This window comes from Amblyomma maculatum, chromosome 10 (genome assembly GCF_055883805.1).
Source record: "Amblyomma maculatum isolate TAMU_Amacu chromosome 10, ASM5588380v1, whole genome shotgun sequence".
In the NCBI taxonomy this organism is placed as follows: domain Eukaryota; kingdom Metazoa; phylum Arthropoda; class Arachnida; order Ixodida; family Ixodidae; genus Amblyomma; species Amblyomma maculatum.
The window spans coordinates 40,762,669-40,782,324 of NC_139353.1; the positions used below are offsets into that span (position 1 = coordinate 40,762,669).

At 44.7% G+C, this 19,656-nt stretch overlaps 2 long non-coding RNA genes across 5 annotated transcripts in view; both read left to right on the forward strand.

Moving 5' to 3' along the window:
• Window positions 1-19,656, forward strand: part of LOC146176248 (uncharacterized) — a 221,867-nt gene that overhangs the window by 86,286 nt on the left and 115,925 nt on the right. Inside the window, exon 5 of one of the 4 annotated variants that reach the window (XR_014701509.1) lies at window positions 15,732-15,814. The exons of the other annotated variants lie outside the window; for them this stretch is intronic. This is a non-coding gene — a long non-coding RNA (uncharacterized LOC146176248). Of the gene's footprint in view, window positions 1-15,731; window positions 15,815-19,656 lie in introns of those variants that run through there. 4 annotated transcript variants of the gene reach the window in all.
• On the forward strand, window positions 1,855-7,303 carry LOC146176249 (uncharacterized). Its single transcript, XR_014701507.1, has 4 exons — window positions 1,855-2,232; window positions 2,894-2,978; window positions 4,095-4,203; window positions 6,983-7,303. It is a non-coding gene; the product is annotated as an uncharacterized LOC146176249 (long non-coding RNA).

Sequence of the window (19,656 nt, forward strand, 5' to 3'; positions counted from 1 at the left end):
TGGTTTTCAGCAAAATATACCAACTCGATCCGGCATTCTCGGGTTCATGTAAACCCCATGGAAAGCACACGAACATAGCGAACAAGTACACAGCGCACACGACCCGATACAACTGCGCGCACGACAACGCACATACTCAGCATCAAAGATGGCGACAGACGTGTCCTAAATTCCACTATATAAATTTTTTCATTCATCACTTTGGGATCCAGTAAGTTGATTTACTCCGGCGAGCACGGCCAAAAGCTACACCTTTTCACGTTTTCTACATATCGGCAGGATTCAAAAGCAAATGAATGCGGCGCAACTGAGGGCTTCGCTAAAAGATGATCTCGAAACCATACTTGTTATTGTCACGTAAGGTACGGTCATTCTGCACGCGCAGTAGGCGGACGGGCACACGTGCCCTTAGTACATCCTTCAGTCCCTATACAGGCGGTATGCAACACAGTTCACCATACTGTAAACCCGAAAGCGCGCACAGAGTATAGGAGCCTCAAGGAATCGTAAAAAGAAGGTGCGTTCTAAAAGCGTGTGCTGGCATAGCCAGCCCAAAACTGGAAATAGCTATAGCCTGAAGGCGGCGCCACCATCGCTAAAGACTCCATGCGCCGCAATAGAGGTTCAGACGTTGACAAATGAAAAACTTTATGCAATAGAATAGCATTGCTAGAGTGAAGGCAGACAAAATTTTAGAGTGCGAATTACATGGAGCTGCGCCTGAGCTCTCTACCAGAAACTCATGACAATAAGAACCCCTAGATTCTCGACCACATCTAATCTTATCTAAGCTCGGCTCTTTGTCGATTGGGCAGGCCCTCTTATAGACAGGTCTTCTCCTGACGCAGCAGGAATAAGCCTGCAGCCGCTCATATAGATGCCACGTGGCCCCGTAATGCACAAACCAAGAAAAACACACTAAGTTGCATGCAACACTGCTATCACGTGATCAGACAAAATACGAGGTGAGACTTGATGCGATCTAACAAAACATAAATCATGTAAAAAAAGTTCAAATGAACTCTCTCGACAGCGTCTACCCACTGCACCTCATCGCGGAGTGCGCCAACCGAGGCCGAAGTACACACGTAAAAACAAAATGGTCCTCTTCCCTCCGTTTCCCACGCCGACTGAAGCTGAAATGAGACCGAAACCATGCATCTCCTCGCCGCCATTTACGCCCTCTATCTGTCTGGCCAGACCAATAATGGGCGATGCTTTATGCTCCCTTCTCAGTGCATTACTAATGGGATGACACCAGCGCAACCGTAAACTGGGAAAGCAAAACACGAAAATTGACAGTCGCTCGGAAAGCGCAACGTTTGCACACAAGCTGTCCCGTGTTTCTGCCTTCGCGCGAGCCACACTCTAAAAAAAAAGAGTGTAAAAGGAGGGTAACTTCGGGATTTATGCTATCTGAAACCGCATGGCTTAAATATACCCTGCGCAATCACCCCCACGGAAGACGTTAGTCTCTCTCGCATGACTTTACACCATTTCGTCCCTGCAGCTCAAGCAAAAAAAAGTTTGCCGCTTGTTTCTTCTTTTTTTTTTTATGATGGTAACCGGTTTCAAGCTGGGTGCGGCTGTGTTCCTACTTCCCGTCCGATGTCCTTTCAAGAGCTACCACAAAAGGACCCCTCGTTTTTCCCCGGAGGAGGTGGGGAATCGTCGAAAGTTGGGAGCATCTTATCTTCTTACAAAAAGCGGTGCCTCCCCCCTTCACCCCCCCCCCCCCGCCCGACACCCGTCCCGTCTTTTGACTCCTACGCGAGCTTGACCGTGGAGAGAGCAAGGCCGAACTCAGAACAAGGGCGGACAGACAAGTGTGTACGCTGCAAAACAGGGAGAAAGGGGAGATGAGGGGGGAGTGGTGGTGAGACGAGAAGCGAAGCAGTTGCTTTTTAGTTTTGTTGCTTTTATTCTCAACGCAGCGTCACGTGTTCGTAGTTGCTTGAGCCTGCCTGCGTTCCCTGCGACTCTGCTAGTCCGAGAAGACGACGACGGCGATTGCCGCACGAGTCAGCGTTCGTGCTCTTTGTCGTTGGTACTCATCTGTGTTTTTAGAAAAGTTCGGTTGCTCTCAGCGATTATTTCATCGAGTGCGCTCATCGATGCCTCACTATGAAACGACTTCGTGAAAGTGTGAACTTCGGAATGAAACGGCGGATGGCTGGTCGTCGCGGTGGTGGCGTTCCAACGGATCCTTGGCGCCAAATTTCAGCCGCGCATGTAAGTGACGTTTTACATTTCGTTTTACGTGTTTTTTTCTGCTATTTAACTTGGCCTGAACATGTTTTGTTATTGCTTACGTCCGCGACGCTGCTTGTTTGTCTGTGAAACGGCCTCTGAGCACGACGTCTTGGATCCCAACCTGAGCATACCACTCCCTCAGTTCAGACTGGAGGAGCGGCGCATCCCAAAATTTTTAGATGGTCACGACCTTTTTGCGGGATGTTAATGGTGCATTTTTAGTCGTCTACGACGCTCACAAGCATATCCCGCGGTCGAAAGTATGCGTCGACGAGCGCTAATGCAGTCCCGGTGATACGCATTGACGTGTTTGCATGCCGCATTATTTTTGCTCGCTGCCTACAATCGATTTTGATCGTCTGTTGTTGCTGCTTTACGGGAACGTTGCCATAAATGCGGGAGAGCATGCAGGGTGATGGGTTAAGTTTACGGTTCTTTTGCCAGCAACTTGTACGTTCGAAGGCAGCGCGCTTGATATCCTAAAGTCACGCTTTCAGAACGCCGATTTAACCCCGCAGTTTTGAGCTGATGGCGTCGAGACCAGAGGTGGGACCGAGCCGATTCGTGTACATGTATACTGTCGCAGTGACGCAATGTGCAGGAAAGACATTTCTCACGCTTTTTTTTTTTTTCGCTGCAGGCTCAAGTCCTTCGTCTCGTCTGCGCAAGAACGTAGACTGTCGTTTCTTCAAAGAATTTGAAACTGGTCTCTGCTATCCGTGCTGGTAAGTCCAAAGCATTGTTTCCGCCCAGAAAGGGGCGTTTAAATTGACACGCGCACTTTTGTGGCACATATTGCTGATCACTGACATCTGCCTCAATGTATACTGCTTGGGATTCTCGTCGGAGAATATTTATGTCGCGTGCCATGTGTGTGTCTCCTTGCGTGTTGCCATTTTCGCTCATGCCGTGCAATATGGTGCACGCCCAGACAGTGACTTATCAATTGAGTTTCATTGTGTTTGAGGGCGTGTGCGAGTAAATGGTGTTATTTAACTTGCTGATCACTTATGTTAAAAACTGATAATAAATATTGGACTCGATCAAATCACTTAACAAGTGAAAAATCTGGGTTAGCTGGTGATCAGATGTCTTCAGCATTGAAGCAAACCATGTGTCACCCCTTCTCTGCTTTAAGACTGACTTTCTTTTTGTAATCGGTACATAAAAAGACCAGCGCAAAAAAAAAATAATAATTACGAGGACAGAGGAACAAAAAATGACAGGACGGGCACTGAAATACGTTTTGTGTTCCTTTGTACCTGTTTTCTTTTTTTTCGCTGGTCTTTTAGGGTGTAAGTATGAACCAACTGGCCCAAACAGCTATTTTGATTAAATGTGCTAATTTTCGTTAGCGAGCTAAGGAAAATTTTTATATCACTAATATTTTTCATTTGGGGATTTGCTATAGTTTCTACTCAGCTATTTCCATTCTGAACTTTTCAGCCTCCTGACCCATAGAAAGGAGGCTATGCCTGACCAATAACAACACATTCTTTTCCTTCTGTAGTTTCTGTTGTCAGACATTGTGTTATACTCATTACTACAATTCACTGGTACTGAGACATTCCCTCATTGAAGTTAATGTGTATTGTCATTGTGCTAGCAGTTTGTCATAAATCTGCTATTCTAGTTTATTTAAGCAGTTATTTCGACTGTAAAGAGGTGGCAGATATTGTTACAGATATATCTAGGAACAGGAGTTGTAGCTTTTAAGCTCATTGTCAAAATATTTGAGTCATTGTTGTGGCATGTGTGGTGCCATTATTTTTTGTACTATAGTTATGTATGTACTAGTTACAAGTATCATGCTAATGTTATGAATGATACCTTTGCTGCAGCGTACCTGCCAGTAGGAGGAATACGGTGTAGAAGTGCTGTTACTCCTGCTTCTAAAGATCAACCTGCTTTCTTCAGCGCTGGACGACTACTTACGGCAAGATTTGTGTGGTATGTATTTTTCGACATAGCTGTGGCATTGTGGTCTGTTCATTGTTGCTTTATGTCTATCAAAGAGCATATTTTTTGATGCTGAGGAGCAATAGCCCTGGCATTACATTGATTTTGGAACCATTCAGTGCTATTGAGCAAGTTAGCAAGGGAGGAATTATTTCAGTATGTAATCGATCTGAACATGTTGACTTCTTTTTATTGAGTGAGCTGTTAATGTATGCCTCTTTTCTTTTTTTCTTCAAAACCTAATATTTAAATTGTTTGCACTTGGTTCTCAGCAGTAAGGTTATGTTCTCTGATGGGTGTAATTTTCAACAACTCACATGCTCTTATGTTGCTAGGTATGTCCACAATAGAATGAAACTAAAAATGAAGTACTGCAGGTGATATGTAATGGACGGTATTTTAGCACTTTCAGCTTTATTGTTTCTTTTGTGTTCTTTATATTGTTTTGTGCCATTTGTACTCAGCGTATTTTCCTTGTGTTCCACCACTACCATTTAACAAATATATATATATATATATGCCCCCACCCCTTATGTCATGTCTATGGGCCTATAAAGGGAGAATGAATGAAATGAAATTTGCAGTACAATTAGAACTGGATTGTGCAGCACAGTGGACATGTCTGTGGTAGAGGATAATGGTTGAATGGCTAATCAACCAAAATTGACTTAACTTTTGCATTTTAATTTTAGGGGACAGTATTATATACCAGAAATGAGGGTCCCCAATATTATAGGTGAGCCCAGTTCTTAAATTTTCTGAAAGAGCAATGTAGTTCAAAATACTGAACAAGGAAAGGCGTATTTGAAAACTATTGTCTTGCTTTCCCACATTGCATGTAAAAAATGTTGCTGCACTTGGTATTGTTGCCAGAATCATGTTAGCTTCTTCTGCATCATCAAAAACACAAAATATGTCTATATTATCTGAATAAGAAATGTCAGCAACACCCTTTTTTAGTTATGTAATGTGGAAAAACCAACTTACAAAGCTTTTAAAGGAATATTTTTGATGCTCATTATGTTAGACCACATAGATGATTAGGAGGGTTTTAGGCCTAGGCTCACTCATTAATAGCCTTCAATTTTGCAGTTTTCATATTGCCTCTTATAAACAAAAAGAATAGATAATTAAGTCTAATCCTGAAGCTGTACCAGGTACCCAAAGTCCACATTGCTGCACAACCCACCGGCAGAGACTGCACAGGTGTCTCTTCATAGTTTATGATTTGCAATCTGTAAAGGTAAAGAACATAATCTTCGAGAAATTTGTTGTAAACACTTTTTAATAATCATTCTTGTATAATATTGGTCAGCATTTACAATTTCATTAGTTAGGCATCTAAAGAGATAAGCAGTTGACAGTTCTGGCAAATTGCAGTTTATGAGAAGTTTTATTCCTGCTGCATGTGCTGCGAGCATTACATGAAACAGCAATACATAGAATCTCAAGCTTTGTGGTTTGTTCAAGGAATTATAGGGGTATTGAAGTGTATTGTTTTTTGCCTCCTGAGCAAGATAATGTAGTTTTGAAGTGAAACGGCAGTCTCGAGAAGTTTTTGGCATCGGCATAAGCTGATGTGTAGTGTGAAACTAGCAATGAACTTATGTAAAAGTTGCATTTTATTGTCATGCTTTACATAATTCTGCATCTGTGACATCACTGCAGTAATGCACATGTGCAGAAGGTGCTTTGGATGTGCCTTGCTATCATTGCTCTTTTAGCATGAAATGTTCCATCTTTCAGAAGTGGTATCCCGCATTTTATAAGGCATAGCCTCTGTGGTATATTCATGCCTTTTTCCAGGAATGTAAACTGCACTAAAGGCAGAAACAATAGAATGGCCTTAGACATACCCCTGCAGGAGCAAGCTCTGCAGGAACAAGCTTCATTCGTTATATTCATGAGAAATGACAACGAATGCAAGAACAAAAGAACCTCCCCCCATCCCTCCTCCCCCCCCCCCAAAAAAAAAAAAGAAGAAGAAGAAGAGATTTGCAGTTGTCACTTGTGATGGATGGTCAGATGACTAAAGACAGTGTAGTCTCAGGAAAACATTAACACTATAGGCAACATAAGATAATGTCATGAAGGACCAGAGACAGTGTTTTCTAGGAGGGTGAGACCATAGTGACTAGAAACAAGACCACTGGTATGGTCAGGTGTGAAAGCAAACTATAATGTTTGGGTGTTGGAGTGGAAACCAGCAAACAACAAAGGTGAAAGTGAAGGTGATAAAACAAAGTTTAACATAAAAAGCTAATGATAAAAAAAAGGAGAACTGCACATATGAACGAGTAGAGGGAGGGGTTTTTAAATCACATCTTTTGCCTTTATTAGGCTAGCTTCTATTTTATCAATATGTTTTCATTCATATTTCTTTAAATAACCCTCTGGGTAGTCCAACATCAGTGATGCCTATGGCTTGACCCTGCTCCTAACAAGAATATGTCTCATTGTGTATTGTGTCTTATTGAGCATATTGTCAATTTTTTCTGAGATTGCAATGTGCTAGTTGTCTATGTGTGTGTTAGTGGCACAGGTAAAGCTCAGATTTGGAGAATTTTCATTGATCTATATATTGTGTGATTTCACAATTCTCATTATATAAACACTTGGAAGCCTGTACTGGTGCACTATTTCCATCTGTCTTCCTTTTTACTTGCCCTTTGTGCAGTGTTATTTTTATATGTGAATTAATTACTCCATAAGCATGTTTTGTGAGACTTTCTTCGTGAGTAACTGATTACAAGTTCTCTTTTCTATGCAGGTCAAATACGTGGTACATCCCTGCCCTGACTGTGCGGAGAAGATTATCCAGTCCCTTGCTGCAACTTCGGTGTATAATGAGGTAAAATAAACACCATGGTATGTTATCTTAACCGATTGTTCTGTAAATTCTTTTTGTTCACTCTGCAACATAACTTACGGCTTGAATACAACATGACACAGCCTACCTCACCTGAAACATTGCTCACTGTCACACTCCAGACGACACAAAGATATTGCAATGTTTCAACATAATCTTTCCTTCCAGAAAATCTTGAAATGTATTGGTTAGCTTTATTCCTGCTTCCAGTGACCAAGTTTACGATGCAGATTGGTAATAGTACTCTTGTGTGGATAGCATATATATACCACAAGATGATGCTTAGATACCCTATGTAATATGGCATTACTTTAAACTGCTTGGAGGGCAACGTTATCCTTCTCCTGGTGGTATAAGCTTGCACCATAAAGGTGCAAAACTTTGCGCTCTTTGTCGTAATATAAATTTATACTCTAAAATGGTAACTTTGCACCTGTACATACAGGATAAGCTTACGTTGTCAAGGTGCAAACTTGCACCTTTGATGCAAGGGTATGCTTATGCCATCGACAGACTAAAACATAGGCCTTTATGAAAGGTGCAACGTTATGCCTAGGTAGAATACAGTTACACTGCTTGTGAAGGTGCAAGTTTATGCTACCAGAAGCGTAATGTTACACTACATGCAATGGTATAAATACTTAGTCTTCCAAGACACAGCGTAACCTTACCCCAAAAAGGTGTTAGCTCAGCGACAAGCAGTTTACCCCCCAAAAAGACTAAGATCACACCTTTTTTTTTTAGAGTGCAGGGTTGCCATTCCTAACGCAATGCCTTCGCGGGATTCGCACCCTCGACTCGCCACACCAGTAATTTACGTTTCCAGCGAAAGGGAGGAGGAGGGTGGGAAGGTGGCGCAGACACGAGACCGTTCTCGCGAAGTCTCTATTTAACCTAGGGGCACGCACCTTGACAAGGCCGAGTTCACGCTTCCACTGCGATATATTTCTCGTGTCGTAAATAAGCCCAGCCCCTCGGCGCGAGTACCGAACGACGCGACCGCGACGACACGCGTCTCGCAGGCCGGCGGGAACTCTTATTTCGTCGCCCGATACTTGACGATCTTGAGCTCTATTACTTTACACGCCGCCGTGTAAGCATGTGGCTACAGCAGTGGTTAGTGCGCATAAGATACATTCGGGCATCGTGAAACTCTCGATCTATATCTCTTTCTGACGCAGCGACTACACTTTGGACAGCTGAGAAGCGAACAGTAGTTATGTAAACGCATCAAAGCGTGAAAAGCCGGTCTCGATCCGACTCTTTCGCAGCCATAAAAGCATCGCTAAAAACGCTACGCGAAAAAGCAGCCGTGCCGCGGAGTTGGGACAAAATATTGAAAGGAGATTGACGTGACTGTCCCCATCCAGTTTCACAACACCTGCTCTTCGGTGCTTCCGAAGACAGTCAAACCAACTAACATGTGGTGTATCAATTCTTCTGTAGTCAATAGTTTTGTACACAAGAGCCCGACGTAAGCGGGTCGATTCGGGGGAGCCGGTTGTCAGGCTGAGCATCTCACCCTCTCGGGTTTACAGGGACGCGTTGAACCACGATCAGGAGCGAGAGGAGGAATGCGCAGACAAACGGTTCCTTCTCCTTCTGCTGCCAAACCAGAATGGAGGCAAGAGGCGGCACTGGGCTGTCGTCCATTTCACGACCCTCGGAGGCCGACTCGAGCCGACTTTGTTGGATTCATGTAAACCTTGTGAATGTGATGCAGTAACTGAGCAGAGAAAAGAACTCAAGTCGGTTTCATTCGCCGCGAACACCGAGGATGAGCACGTGCAACATGGGAAGTAATTCAATTGGAGTGGTGTCCGCCATGAGCTTCAATTCCTTCGTCTTCTTTAAGAAGGCATGGTAATGCCGTTTGATATATCTCATTCCCTGCATAGTTTGACTTGTAAGATGAGAGAAATGGATTGGTCTTCGTATAAACGCGTGCAATGGAAGTAGGAGATGTCGGAAATTTTTCACGGTTGTGACTGCCCACCTTATCTGTTTAGGCAATTTTATTTTCTTTTTGTTGTTAAAACAAGCCTTTACATGCTTCATTCGACATGTCGAACAAATCAACTCGACTAACTATATGCTGTCAAAGTGCAACCGATTTATATGGGCATCAAGCGACTCAATAACTCTAGCGGCAATGGCCAGATGAGCTCAATATGGCGTTGACAGTAGGGTTACCATGGAAAGGCGGTCGGGTGTCCGAACGTCATAGAAAACAGAACTCGAGCTCTCAAGGACAGCAGCAGCTAAACGTTCTGCTACATGTTTTCAGACTAGGACACCGCAGAGGGAGCATCGCATTTATTCTATGAATGCATATATGCAAATGACATCATCGCTAGCAGCCTCACAACAGAGGCCGCTCCCATAGCCTTCCTGTCCTGTGCCAGGTGCTGTTAACTTACCCCCCAAAATGTCTTCATTTCATCCGTCCACCTAATTTTATACCACCCTGCTACGACTAGCTGCTTTCTCTTGGAATCCAGCGAGTAACCCTTTGTAACAATCGGTTATTTTGCATTCGCATCAGTAGTCCTGCCCATGCCAATTTCTTTTTTTTTTATTTGCATTAGAATGTCATTTGACATGACATGTGAATGACATGCAGTCTCTTTTATTAATGCGAAAGCATTAGTAGGCTATGTTGCCATCGGAAGTGTCCACAAAATGTGTCGCCGTCCCCTCGTGACGTCATCACTAAGTGACGTCATCAGTCAATAACCGGATGAGAGTTGTGAGCCATGGTATGAATAAATTCTGATTATCAACGAGTCATGAATCATTATTCATGTGACGAGAAAGTGTCAAGTCATGCACTTTATGAGTCGTGTGAGTCATGGGTCATGAGACGCAAAGTACTGAGTCATGGAATGGGGATAAGTACATGTAGAAAGGCGTCGACTAGAAGTCACCAACGTCGCGCCAACGCTAATGCTTTCGCATGCTCCCCATGCAGTTTCTGCAGTGCTCTTGAGTTATTGCTTGAACAATAAGAGACCGATACTATACCGCAAACAAAGCTTCGCGATTCTGAAGCTTACGCCACTTGCCATCTACCGCTGTTCGTCACTGTCACAGCTGATAAGTGGCAAAATAGAAAGAAGAAAATCTAATATCTGATTTTATAGTTTAAAGGCACGGAAGAGATACATGGAACACTTGGATATTACGAAAGACAGGAAATGGTAGAAAATTGATTGTCCATAAATTCAAGAGAGGGTTTAGGCTAGATATTCGAATAAATATATTGTATTTGTAGTGTCATTCACCGCACTCTGTACATGCACCTATAAGTATACTGCCGACAGCATGTTTAACGCGAACGCTCAAGCACGTATACAACCTGGACAGACGTTAGCGCGCGCCTCCCGCAGCTTGTCGCACGGGTCCAAGGAAATGCTTCATATAGCACGTTTGCGGCCGGTTGTGATAGCGGGTGCCGTGTATAGCATACCCACTGTGGCATCATGTTGGACTCATCGATCAGCAAAGCGTTGAGCGGCATTAATATTTGTCGGGGCCACACGCTGGAGCGATCGTGTTAAGCGTGCTGGTGGTGATACATTGCCAACGCATACCTCTTCGCAAGAATCGTTATCATCGCCAGTGCATTTTTCTCAGTTTTTCTGGCGATATACACGAGGGCATAAGGTACTTTATACTTGAAAGTAGGAATAGCAACCAAGGTTCTTTCTTGTCTACAAATTTAATTACCTGTTTGATATGCGAGTTATAGCTTGTGCATTTAACTTCCTCGATCTTTATCTTTTGCACGTATAGGGAGAAACCTCTAGATATGCGTCGCTCGTAAGTGTCCGATTCCGAGACTCTTTTTTTTTTCTTTTTTTCATAACACAAATATCGCATAAACTCACAACTTTCGTGACCGGACAAAATGCTGTTCGAAATTCTTAGTTTTTTAGAGCATATTTTCTAGTTCATGGTGTTTGGGCGCTGGCAGCACCAATTAGCCCAGCTGGTTGACCTACATGCGGTACCATGAAGTAACTCCAGCGCACAGTCTTAACGTGCCAAGATGGTGCGAACAAAGCGACGTCACAACTGGAAGCATGGTGGTGTCTCTCGTACTATAGCAGCAAAGAAGACAAAGAGCTGACATGGGCTTACGGTCGTTATGCGACGCACTGCAGAGGCAGAATGCGCTTTTAAGGTGATGTTTGTTACTTCATGCCGCGCCCCGCTTCCCGATTGTTTCGCAAGATTTGCTTACTTATGCTGACTTTTATGTGCCGCCGAAGATCTTGTACTTCATATTTGCTGCATTTAACCCAGTCGTAAAAAACTACAGAACCATGTCAAAAATACGACAGAATATTCTGTAGTTCTGTCGTAAACGTCAGATTTTCTTTTAGTTCTGTAGTTATTATGTAGTAGTTTTCTGTTGTCTGTAGTTCTGTGGTACTTTTCTGTTGTAACTACAGAAATCTCTGATGTTACTACAGAAAGTTCTATTGTCACAATAGGTTTTTTGTCAAAAACCGCACAGAAATTTGTCGTGACAACAGAAATCTTTCTGTAGTTTTTTTTTTTTTTTCGACTGGGTTCCATTTCGCTTTATTTTAGCTGGATTTGCCAATTATCTTTATACTTCTATATTTATTGCGCTTGACACGTTTTACATTAAATGGGGGGCTGCGGTGGGGCAGCGGATGGCACAAGCTCAGTGACGTGAACGGACGATATCGCGCTCGCTTTAGGAACCACTTTCCCTTTCTCCCTATTTGCCGGCATCTTCGGGGGTGTTTCTGCGACCATCTCTCCACCTTCGCCGGTACAGATTTTTAGGCGAAAGCCTTTAATGGCTCATACTCGCGGCCCTATATATAACCCTCTCCATCCGGCCACGAAGAATGTCACGGATACCGCAAAATGTGCCTCTAGTGGCTCATACTCGCGGTCATTGCCCTGTCCGTCCAGCCACAACCAAGTTAAACCTTAACTAGTACTAGTATTAGTTATGGCTAATGACTAACCAATTACTAACTAATGACTAACTAGTCACTAACTGGTACTAATGACTATGCAGTCACGAACTAGTATTACCCTACTGAAAAACCAAAAGTTCTACGGGGCAATAACCTCATAAAATCTCATCTATTCGCATAGACTCTCATACGGTGCACATCATTACCATAAAATATCGTACATAATTTATGATAATGTAAAGAAAATATGAGACCTTATGTAATTATATGCGACTTGTATGCGATTTCTTATGTGAATTGAGTGAGACTGTGTGAGAAAATGTGAGGCTATTGCCTCATGCAATTTTTTCAGTAGGGTAGCCGGAAACCCATCTACTTCTGCTTTATTGATTATGCGAAAGCGTTTGACTGCGTAGATCACAGCAGATTGTGGCAAGCTCTCCAAGAGATGGGAGTTCCAATTCACCTCATCTGTCTCCTCAGGAACCTGTATGAAGGACAAGAGGCCACAGTCAGAACTGGGCATGGTCTTACTGATTGGTTTCCGATTGAGAAAGGAGTGAGGCAAGGCTGCATACTGTCGCCCTGCCAATTTAACCTATATGCAGAGTGCATCATGAGGAAGGCCGGTCTGGACGAGTCTTCAGCTGGAGTGAAGATTGCTGGAAAACGTATCAACAACCTTAGATATGCGGATGATACCCCTTTAATGGCAGAAAGTGAAGTGGGACTCAAGAGACTTCTGATGCGCGTACAAGAAGAGAGTGAGAAGTTTGGGCTTAAACTGAACATTAAAAAGACAAAGATCATGGCGTCTTGCCCTATCAAGTCCTGGAGCATCAATGGACAAGAAGTGGAAGCTGTGACAGATTTTCTCTTCTTGGGCTCCAAGATTACCTCGGAAGGAGACTGCAGCCATGAAATTAGGAGACGCCTGCTTCTGGGAAAGAGAGCAATGGTTAGCCTTCACCGCCTAGTAAAGAGCAGAGACATTAGTCTGCCAACCAAGATCCATATAACTCGTGCTATGGTCTTTCCAGTTGTGATGTATGGATGCGAGAGTTGGACTGTGAAAAAGGCTGACCGCCGAAGAATTGACGCGTTTGAATTGTGGTGTTGGCGAAGACTCTTGAGAGTTCCTTGGACTGCCAGAAGATCAAATCAGTCGATATTGTCTACCATAAACCCTGACTGCTCAGTGGAGGGTCAAACTCTAAAGTTAAAGCTCAGCTACTTTGGTCATCTGATGAGAAGAGAGGAGTCGCAGACTCGCAGGAGAAAGATTTGACGTTGGGAAAGGTTGAGGGTCACCGGAGAAGGGGTAGGCAGCGAACGCGATGGTTAAATGGCATCCTCGAGGCACTGCAGATGAAGTTATGTGATGTTAGAAAGATAGTGAGAGACCGGAAAGCGTGGCGTGACATGGTCCATAGGGTCACGAAGAGTCGGACACGACTGAACGACTGAACTGAACTGGGTCATTGGTCATGACTAACTAGCTATGGGCAATGGCATAGATGACTGAATATGACGTGATCGGCCGTGATGTCATGACCGGGCTTCACATCCGGTCATGACTCCACCAGATGTCCGATCCAGGCGTCCGTCCAGCGCCCTTCATATAGCGCTTCCTCGAATGCCGCACCACACAGCGAGTCGTAAGGAAAACGAGGAAGGTGGGAGTAAAAAGAGAGAGAGGTGTCGTGGTGGAGGACTATGGCCCACCGCCCTATAAAAGCTTTCGCCTCATCGCACTTTAGTGGTGCAAAGTGCCCCTTAGCAATTTTTCCCCCTTACCTTTCCTTGGGGTAGGGATCTCGATCGCTATCGGCTAGCGCTCATTGCTTCACTCGGTGGTCGCACAGGCTCGCCGGCATTTCCCCCTAATGACATTCATCTGCGTACTCGGTAAGGTTAGTAAACAATAATGCGCTGCCCATCCCTACTGAAAAACGAAAAGTTCTACGGGGCAGTAACCTCACACACTCTCATCAAATCACATAGACTCTCATACGGTGCACATCCTTATCATAAAATATCTTCCATATTTTTATAATTGTGCAAGAAACTATGAGATCTTACGCGATTATATGCGACTTGTATGTGATTTCTTACGTGAATTGAGTGAGACTGCGTGAGAAAGTGTGAGGTTATTGCCTCATACAATTTTTTCAGTAGGGATTGTTTGCATGCAGTTGCAGTGTGACAGAACCTCACCTTATAAATGGCGGCAACCGTGATACGAGTTTTGTCCTCTTTGTAACCCCTAACTATATGTTCTAATTCTCCTTTGTGACCAAGGTATGCCCTCAAGGCGCGATAAGAGCGGAACGATATCGGGCAGCGGTGGCAGTGAAGACATTCAAATTGACTGGCTATCCACAGCTCCCACGGTGTACTATTCCTGTCAGTGCAGTATACATCGCGCGATGAATTCGAGTGCTGCAGAGGTAAATTTTGGATCGAAAAGTTTTGTTCCTCGTACTGCCTTGGCCAGGCAGGCCTGAGTAGGAGCCAACAAGGATCAGGCAGACCAGAACAAACGATCGCTACCTCCAGTACGCACATAATTTCCATAACTCGATCATTCCCAATAATTATGTAACCATCCTCATCTAATTCATGTCCGCTACGCTACTTTTCTGGGGATGCCAGAGATCCTCCCAGGTCCCTCTTCCTCATCTGTGGGACCTACAGCTGCTTCCCTAATAATTTACTTCCAACTTCAGGCATATAAATGATTCTTGCAATGAACTAGTGCTTGCGACAGCGATTATAGTTCTAATTAATTTGTAAGCCTAAAATAACGTTATGTCTTCTGAATGGTTCCTCAGGCCGTTCTGTAGCAGATTGGTTCGCACTTGGGTACTGTACCGGCTGCAAGCGACACGGTACTTTCATTTCAACAAAACCACGTGTCATAATTTAGGTTTATGTCCGACTACAAGTGCGACATCAGTACTGGATCACCCGGGGGAAAAGAAAAGAATACAAAACACGACACAGCTAATTCTCGCTTATCGTTTTCTCTCCATTTATCACCTTTTTGAATCACCCTGCACTGCGTAGAAACCGAGTCCAACAGTCGGTTATAGTTGACCTCCAGGCCTTTTCACTTGTTTTTCTCTACTGCTTCGGGGGACGACCCAGTCCTTAGTCTGGCTCAATCAGAAGGGAGATCTCTATTGACTGGAGCGTAAGTGGAAAGGGAAATAAAGAGTGAGGGAAAGATATTGGCTTGTGGCCTGTTTTGCACGTCGTTGTGTACAAAGGTGAGAAATCGTTATTTTTTTTCTCCGTCTTAGGTTTTAGAAAACCTGTTAATTATTCTTGTTAAGACTCACTGCGAAACTGTCGAAACGATAGGGAAGAAATGTTCCGACTACCTCTGATAAGAACAAAAATGGTTGCCGTTTTAGTATTTATGCAGTCGTGTACATTCAAGCGAATATTTAGGAATTTAAGACCCCTCTTAAATATTGGGAAAAAAGGAACGGCGGCGGGGGGGGGGGGGGGGGGGGGGGTCCTCAGACCCACCGAGACGCCCTAATTTAGACGACTGGTTCGCAGATCTCTAGAGATTAGAGACCATGATAACTGCGAATGTGGTTTTGCACGAGTCAAAATAAGATTGTTCGCCTCACTCTCTCGCTACATTCCAATCTTCCCTATTTTCTTCTCATTTTCAGGGGACACCGAGGGGAAATTAACCTGATCAGCTTCGATCGAATGGTTACTGCGTTCTAGTTAAGCAAACACCCTTTCCGATGGGAACGGTCTATTTGGGACTAGAACGTGGTACTCTACGGACGCAGGTTGACTTCAATTTGTCCGTAATGTCTGTGTAGGCTAACGAGAAAAGCTTGAGGTATGGACTACTTTTGTCTCGCGATGCAATTCATGGTGGCGGTGGAGGAGGGTATTCACTGGAGAATTCAGGTCTATAAAATTTAGCGCACTGCTTTCGAGTAACGACAGAGGTGCGCTCGCTACGCGCGACCAGCTACGACGGGAAAACTTTCCCGAACATCTCTAGGGAGCTAAAGCCTCTCAAGGAAAGTAGCGCCAAAAAGCGGCGCGGCGCAACATGTAGACAAGCTCTCACTTCCAGCGCGCCGCCGCGCGACGCCCGTCAAGTCAAGTAAAGATTCCTTCGCGCAGCTTATCGCGAAGGCACTGTGCGCTGACATTTCGACGAAGCGCTCCGCCACTTGAGTCGCGAGAAGCAGGTGATCACGTCGCGCCATCTGTCGGGGAAGCGGCGAAGCGCTGCCTGACTCCGACATCTGAATCCCCGTCATCGCAGATTGCGTTCCAGTTCTTTCCGCGACCGGCGTAACAGGCTGGTTGCCTGACGCCGGGCTGTCTAATAGGACAGCAGCCATCCGTAATTGAAAACAGCAAATAATGAGGGAGGGGAGAAAAGAGGAGAAGGGTTAGACGCCGCGACTTCCCGACGCCGGATTCAAGCATGCTATTTGGCGATCGTCGAACCGCTGCCGCTTGCGCAAGTTCGGCCTGCGCAGGACAAAGGAGTCTCTTGCGGCGAGACGTGAGGAAGCGCTTATGAAGCTAACGCGCGCGGTTTTACTGCGGATGTTGCGTGTGTGTTCTCAGTCGGTTTCATCGTAGTCTTTGATATGGACGTAAAATTAATAAGCGAAAACTGGTATGACTAAGACCGGTAGGCGGGAGGTAGGTCGTATGTAGATTGGGTTCACGGTCCGTTAGTGGGCGAAAAAGTTGATGAGGTAGGCATCAGTTACGCAAAGGGACTATTGAACACTTGGTGACCAAATTCTTGGTGGACGGTTCAAGTCTTCGGACAGTTAAGGAAAGGAGGAACATGTAAGGGAGAAAGACGGAAAGCAGCGTCGTAGTGGAGGGCACCGGTTAAGTTTCGACCATGTGGAGCATAAAGCAGCTGAAGCTTTCTGTGTTCAGCGCTCAGAGAAATCCTGCCGCTGAAGTTGGGATCAGGATTCAGATGGCTTTCGTCTTCAAGTAGAAGTGGCACACATAGCTGTCACCATCGGTGATGTTTACAGGTCTTCCTTGGTGAATATTGCCGTGACGATAGAGTGATAACAGGAAAGAAAAGGGCCAAGGTAAACGTGTGTGCTTATTTGGGGAGTGTATCTCCACAAGACATTGTGATGCCGCAATTAGTGTGGCTGTAGATCATGAAAACCACGTCTCTTTTTTTACAAAACTGGATTGATCAGGATCAGCGTTTAGGGTGGGGGGGGGGGGGGGGGGCAGGGGGACGTAGTGCAGGTGGGAGGTGATATCGTAGACATACTGTGGGTCAGTATTTGCTATGAAGATGGAGAGGCGGTAATATGCACGGGGAAGTTGGAGGGAAGGCAAGTCGCGAGATAACAGACGATTAAGGACAGGTCTTTATTCTGAAACTGGCAAGTAAAAAAGAGAGAGGAAAAAAAACAAGAAGCGGAACTAAGCAAATGTTATGAACGACGAACTGACAGGAAGACCCGCTGGATAAGTTGGGAAGGTTGTGAGTGGGCAGTTACCCAGCAAGGACAAGCTCTGCCGTCAGTGCGCCTTGGAAAGATGAACTTGGCGGAACTAAACTCAATGGCTGTCTTTAGGCTGCCCGCCAATTCATCTTTCAGTGCAAAGTCCGAGCCGGCACATATTTAAGGCTTGAATAAAGTTGGGGCTGTGTCATGTGGTCTTGCACAGAACGCGGTATGTCCGAACGACTGCATGCTAGATGCGTGAGATTACACGAACCCTAAATCAAAGTGCATATCAGTGAGGGGTGAGTGCGAAGGGCCTGGGATCCGTAGGAGGCTCGTTTGGTCTGCCGGGTTTAACGTCCCAAAGCGACTCGGGCTATGAGAGACGAGGACTCCGGAAATTTCGACCACCTGGGGTTCTTTAACGTGCACTGACATCGCAAAGCACACGGGTACCTTCCCTTTCGCCTCCATCGAAAAGCGGCCGCCGAGGCCGGGATTCGATCCCGCGCCCTTGGGAACAGCAGTCGAGCGCCGTAACCACTGCGCCACCTAGGCGGGGCAATCCGCAGGATCCGCCGCTGACAGGATACGCGATAGCCTGATACCCTTGAAGGCGGAGCTTACCCATAACGGCGACAATTCCTCCAATTTTTGTCGTAAGATGTACGAATTTGAACCGGTCTTGAGATTTTACGAACTTGACCTCAATTATTACGGAATATAAATTTTATTTCTGAAAAACAAAATCGAAATGTTATTACAACAACGGCCTTTCTTTCAGTACCACGCTTCTTTACGAGGGGGCGATGTCATCCGCGGTGTTATCAGCAACTATACAACGTTCTACGATCGACTTCTATCGTCTATCTGGTGGGCCACGAATGCACATACAAAACTCAGTAGCAGCCTACGCAAATTTGCCGCACTGTTCGTATATTACTCAACGTTTTCAGGCGGGTATTAATGCCAGTTACCGCGATTTTTGCGTTTGCCAAGAGATGTTCTTTAGCGCATTCGGTATTTCATATCGTTTCCGCTTTCTTCTCTTTGTGACCAACTTTAGTGTACATTACATCGTAAATCTGAAGCTTCATAGCCGTGGCTACGGCTTCGGAATGCGATTGGCAGTTCGAAGGTTCGAGAGTACTTTCAAGAATTTTTGAAATCACATGTCCTTCGTCATTTTTGTGCTTTGGGTCATCGAAGTGAGGGGAGCAGTTCGGTTTTTGCACCACGTGTACCGGTGACGTGAGCGTGTCACGTGGAAGCAATGTCCCCATTGCTTCGATCGCATTAAACACCAGGAATATATAGGAATATATAGGATTCGACAGCTGTTTAGTTGTTGTACTGCAGATCCTGTTGGTTGTCTGCAGTAATGCCGAATGCAAACGAATAGTCAGCGTCCCTCTAAACGAGATTAGAAGGATGATCGCTGTTAACGGAAGCTGCTGAAGTAGATGAAGTCGGCAGAAGCAAAATGGCTAAAAAAGTAACTCGTGGCCCAACGAAATTTCGCTTATCCGTCTTTAATAAATTTATTAAGTTTTATTTGTGGTTGTGAAAACGTGATCAAACTTGTCGCAAAGCTAATTTACTTACATATCTGTACGATAAAATCTGTTTCCAATCACTCCCCCCCCCCCCCCCCCCCCCCCCCCCCCCTTCCAGCACAGTCGGAATCCTTTTATGAATTTGAAAGAATCCTGGTTGACAGGTGTAAGGTTCTTTCAAGTACGCTAACATCGGTCAGAACATGGACGTCTTAAAGAAACCTTCGAGGACACTTGAGCGACAACGTCCACGTACGTCCGACTGAAAAAATTGTATGAGGCAATAACCTCATATTTTCTCACACAGTCTCACTCACTTCACGTAAGAAATCACATACAAGTCGCATATAATTGCGTAAGATCTGATAGTTTCTTGCACAATAACATAAAAATATGGAAGATATTTTATGATAATTTATTTATTTATTTATTTGGAAATACTGCCAATCCCAATCGGGATTATTGCAGGAAGGGCACACAAATTTGGAAATACACAACAAAAGTACAAAAATATACAGCGTTACAACGGTTTGAAACAGTAGTACAGTTAATAGCAAGTATTTGATAATAACGGA